Below are 6,000 nucleotides of genomic sequence, written 5' to 3'. Positions count from 1 at the left end.
GGAGATTAAATGGTACCAACGGTGCAAGACTGACTCGTTGGTACTTGGGGATGATAACACGAAGTACTTCCAAATGTTAGCCAATGGTAGACATAGAAAGAAACGAATTTTCACCCTGGATCACGATGAGGGCCGCATTGAGGGGGACGGTCCGCTAAAGGACTTTATTACAAAATACTATAATGACTTGTTTGGTCCGTCCTCGGAAACTCGCTGGAGTTGGATGAGTCTATTTGTCATGACATTCAGCAAGTTTCGGCTGCGGAAAATGAATTCCTAACCTCTGCATTCACTGAGGAGGAAATTCGGACTGCGGTTTTCCAAATGGATCATAACAAATCTCCGGGACCGGATGGTTTTCCGGCGGAGTTTTATCAATTTTTTTGGGATATGTTAAAGTCTAATCTAGTTCAGTTGTTTAATGAACTGCATGCTCATAGACTAGACATCTCCAGAATAAATTTTGGTGAAATTATTCTTTTACCAAAGACAAAGGATGCCAATCGGATTCAACAGTATAGACGGATTTGCTTATTAAACGTGAGCTTTAAGATTTTCACCAAGGTCGCGACCAACCGTCTGAATGGGGTCGCTGACCATGTAGTGAAACCTTCTCAGACGGCTTTCATGCAAGGACGGAACATTTTAGATGGTGTTGCTGTTCTCCATGAAACAGTTCATGAGCTTTACCGTAAAAAGTTGAACGATGTCATCTTTAAGATTGACTTCGAGAAAGCTTATGATACGGTGAAATGGCCTTTTTTGCTCCAAACTCTTCGCATGAAAGGGTTTTCTGACACTTGGTGCCGATGGGTTGAGAGTTTTGTGTCTGAAGGTAGTGTGGCTCTCAAGATCAACGATGACGTAGGCAATTATTTCCAGACTAGGAAGGGGCTTCGTCAAGGCGACCGCGCATCTCCTATCCTTTTCAACATCGTGGCTGATATGCTAGTTACTCTCATCGAGAGGGCCAAACTAGCTGGACAAATCACCGGGGTCATTCCTCATCTAGTAGAAGGAGGCCTCTCAATTTTGCAGTACGTGGACGACACAATTCTGTTTTTGGATCACGACCTTGAAAAGGCCAAAAACCTCAAATTGGTATTATGTGCTTTTGAGGAGCTCTCGGGCCTGAAGATAAACTTTCATAAGAGTGAACTATTCTGTTTTGGCGAAGCCGCAGAAAATTCACAAGATTATGCGGAGATATTTGGATGCCATTTAGGCCAATTTCCGATTAGATATCTAGGTATTCCTATTCATTATCAGCGTTTGACAATCGCTGAATGGAAACATGTTGAAGAAAGACTGGAGAAACGGTTGGCGAGCTGGAAGGCCAAACTCCTGTCCTATGGGGACCGACTAGTTCTTATCAACTCGGTACTTACCAACATGGTTCTTTATATGCTATCTTTTTTTCATCTGCCAAAAGGTGTTCTCCAACGCCTTGATTATTTTAGATCAAGGTTTTTTTGGCAGAGTGAAAATGAAAAAAATAAATATCTCTTGGCTAGGTGGAATATTATATGTCGGCCCAAAAGTCAAGGGGGACTCGGAATCCAGGATCTTGAGATCAAAAACATTTCATTGCTCAGCAAATGGGTATACAGAGAGGATGGTGTTTGGCAGGAGATCATTCGTAATAAATACGTTGGGTCCAAAGCAATTTCCCAGGTTTACTGAAAACCAGGTGACTCTCATTTTTGGAGTGGGGTTATGAAAGCTAAGGAATTCTTCTTCCAATTTGGCACCTTCTCGATCAGGGATGGCTCCCAGATTCAATTCTGGGAAGACACCTGGCTAGGGACTACTCCTCTAAATGTGCAATACCCAAGCTTATATCGAATAGTTAGACATAAGTTTGTCACGATTAAGCAGGTATTGAGACAAGTAAACCCGGATATTTCTTTTCGCAGAACGATTTCTAGACCTCGTTTGAATGCATGGAACAATCTGCTGACTCGTTTGGAAGCTGTCCAACTGTCGGCTGAATCGGACATCTTTAAATGGAACCTGCATCTGAACGGAAGATTTTCGGTTAAATCCATGTACGATGCACTGGTTCATAACGAGGTTCCATCTGATAATAGAAAATTGTGGAAGGTTAAGATTCCTCTAAGAGTGAAGATTTTCCTTTGGTTTCTCAACAAAGGTGTTATCTTAACTAGGGATAATTTAGCTCGACGAAGCTGGCAAGGCAGCACAAAATGTGTTTTTTGCAATCATAATGAATCCATTAAACACCTATTTTTTGATTGCAAATTCGCTAGATCGGTATGGGCAATGGTCCAAATTGCTTCGAATCTATACCCTTCACGTAGCGTACGGAACATGTTCGGGAATTGGCTGAGGGGAATAGATAAACAATTTTCTAAGCACATTCTTGCGGGGGCGGCTGCCTTATGTTGGGCGTTGTGGCTAACCAGGAATAATATTGTTTTTAATCATAAAAGTGTTTCATCTCCTATGCAGGTAATTCATATATGCTCGCGATGGCTCCGTATGTGGTCTATCCTGCAGAGGCCGGAGGACAGAGACTTTTTTATGATAGCTTCTACCCGGTTGAAGTGCTCGACCAGGGATATTTTCTACCCTCATGGATGGCGGTGTGACCTTCGGATAGGCCCGGCACCACCTTAGGCCTTTTTTATCCTTTTTCGCTACAGCTGGCGTTCCGTCTTTTTGTTTTGTTTTTTGGGATCTGGTACTTTGGCTGTGTGCATCTAGATATGCAGAGGCGGGGTTATCTTTGATGCGGTTGTATCAACTCGATAGTTCAATTCAATTAAAAGCCCTTTATCGAAAAAAAAAGTATAACATTGGGCACAAACAGATGTAAGATGAACAAATTTCCCGGGAAGTAAACAGAAGTAAGACCATGTCATTAAAACAGATGCTACTAGTCAATTTCACTCCCGGGGACATACACAAGTCAGGATCGCACACATATGCATCCAATATCCCTATGTACATACCAAGCATGACATAACCTTGCAACCTGTCCATTGGGAACCAGCCGCCGGCAGCACGTACCCCCGCTTCAGCTACGCCCGAGATGCCCCACGCGACGTGGCTCCAAAGACCAGACGTACAGGACATGTATGGGGTGTGGGGAAGACGGCAACGGCGAAGACCACACACGGCTGTCATGTATGGGGTCGAGGATCTCTAGCCGGTCATGGCTAGATGCAGAGGAGCTCACTCGACATCCTGCGCCCAGGCAGGCTTCGACACGGGATGGACAGAGGAAAGGCCTCGCCATGAGGAAATCGGGACCTGGAGGTGGGAGAGAGGCCGGAGGAGAGGGCGATGTGTTTGCTGCCGCCTGCTGGTACACTGACCCGCACAATAGATGGTGATGGAGTCATCCCCGTCCAACGCCACCGACGCGGCACCTGGGCTGCCTTCCAACTGGGAGGCCGGGATGGAGGCTGTATGGGCACCGCGGGCGGCCTAGGAAGCGGCAGCGTGCCCCAGCAATTGGCGTTGAGCGCCGAGAAGATGTCGGTCGTCCCTGCAGTTAGCGGCGGCACGCAGGATGCCAGGTGCTGGTGTAGCGGGGGAAGGAACATGCGACACTGGGGGAGAAGCGGGGCTACGACTCGCCCTTTTCATACGGATCATCCGCGACATACACATGCCGACATGCATCGTCTGCCGCGAAGCCGTCGCCACCGCTGCCAAGAACGACCGAGGAACTCGGGACACTGCTCCATCGGCGATCTGGCCGCCGGCCGTGAGGACCATCTCCTCCACGTGCTGACCGTGGGCCGCCACCAACGATCAGCAGAAGGCTCCGCCATACATGCATCACGACCCCGTACACCAGAACGGCCTCGCCATTACACATACAATTAGCAACGGCCCGACGGACGACGATCAAAGCCGTCGCTGGGCAAACGACCAGAAGGCAAACGCCTGTCCCCTGGAAGATTAAACAACCCAATCGCATAACTACAATCTGGATCAACCAATACATAAACGAACTAATTAAACATACCAACAGGCGCAGAACGCGGCGACCGGCGAGCTCCAGGGGCGAACGGCAGTCGTCGGCAGCCTCCCCCATTAATACGGAATGATCTGTAGCAGGAGCACGACCACCGCCGTTGCATGCGCACGCGACTGATGACGGTTGTACGAATTCAAGGAGGACGATCCCGCCGATCTCGACCAAAACGAACGGTGCTCGCAGGAACCGGACGAGACCCCGCCGGCCTCGACCAGGACGAACAGTGGCAAGAGGAGCCATCAATAAATACAGCCGCAAACAAACAGGTAGCAGAGACCACAATGAAGGAAGCAGCAACAAGAGAAGCCCATATTTATAGGGCCTCCGAGAGGATATAAGAAGCCAATTGAAACACAGCCATCGCGCTGCGAAGCAACCAGAACAGACGACTAAGGCGGCAGCCGCCTATACATCGAGAACCAACGGCGTACGTGATCTGGATCTGTAATCAAATTGTAAACAACCACACACGTGGCACACTCCGACCACAACGACGGGAGGACGCGAGAAGGATGTGCCGAGCTGCCGTCAAAAGCGGGTGACACGCAGGCATACACATGCACGGAAAAGAAAAATAAGACAGATAAGAGAAACAGCGCTGCTATACACACGACGAATGCGCGGCCGATGCCCGCACGATTCGTACGTGGCAGCGCAAGCAGCAAGAGTGCATGCAGGAGCGCAGTTGGGGAGGCAGCATCGTTCGGAGGTCGTGCGGGAAGAGTCGTCTGTGAAGCAGTTTCGTAAGAGAAATAAACAAATCGGTAGTCAACAGAGAGGCATGCAGATCCAAAACGGATGTACTAGTAATCAAATCACATGCAGTCCATCCATGCAATCCAACGAAAACACGCCCGACCATGCAGTGCACGCATGCACTCCAATGGAAACACGCCGCTTCGGTGCAGGCTCAGCCAATACCAAACTCTGAAGCAAATCCAACATTCGCTAGATCCACACAAAAGTACACCCGGCCAGCTCCCCCAGTAATTAGCGTGGCAGCCTTTGATTGGCCTGCCTTTCACTGATAGAAAAAAGTCAAAAAAATAAGGTAAATCAAACCTGGTCAGATTTAGTATATTTAGAACTAGCCTTTCCCCACGCGGCGGCACGCCGCGACGGTAGATACGGTGTGGTTATATACGTTGCGTTTATTCTTTGTGACACTTCCCCGTCCAATATGCGACGGTCAATACGGTGCGGTTATATACATTGCATTTATTCTTTAAGGCAAGTGCCAACCAATACGCACGTCATAGATCCCGGTAAGAATCACCATGGAACCAGAAGGAGCACATAGTTTGGAAGACGACATCTATATATGATCCCGGTAAGAATCAATACGGTGTGGTTATATACATTGCGTCTCTTCCTTGAATTTCCACTTTGACAGATGTAAGCATGTATTAACACGCTTAACATATGAGATCTTCAGCATATATATCCTCTTGATTCTTGAAGAATACCTTCCGTATGGCATCTGGCATGTCACTACTAAATTTATCAAAAAGTTCTATTCTTACAAAGGGGCCCAAACTCGTAACTACTACTGAACTGCTAGATCCTAACTTTCTGATGAGTGCTCTAAATAATATTGATGGATGCAGAACACAATTGATATTTTTCTATATTTGCAAAGGCAGTCCACCGCTTCATTTTCATGTTCCTTCATAATATCTGTGAAACATGGGAACTTAACTCGAAGACTCAAAGTTTGCAGAATATAGTATTTTAAGAGTAGCAGAGCTTCGTAGCCTATCAAAAGGTATTACAGCTGCATAGTTAAATCTGAGAAGTGACAAATTATTTGTGGTTTACACATCTTTTTTCTGCATGTAATCAAGATACAAAATTATACAAATAACATGATGCTAACCATGCCATTAACTACATCCTGATAACATACATGGTAACTATCAGAACATAATACACTTACTGCTTTTAATGGAGAAAAACACCATGTCGTCGTGGCCGCCATCACTCTAGCT

This window comes from Triticum dicoccoides, chromosome 7A (assembly GCF_002162155.2).
Source record: "Triticum dicoccoides isolate Atlit2015 ecotype Zavitan chromosome 7A, WEW_v2.0, whole genome shotgun sequence".
NCBI lineage: Eukaryota > Viridiplantae > Streptophyta > Magnoliopsida > Poales > Poaceae > Triticum > Triticum dicoccoides.
Note: the sequence above shows the minus strand (reverse complement) of the source record.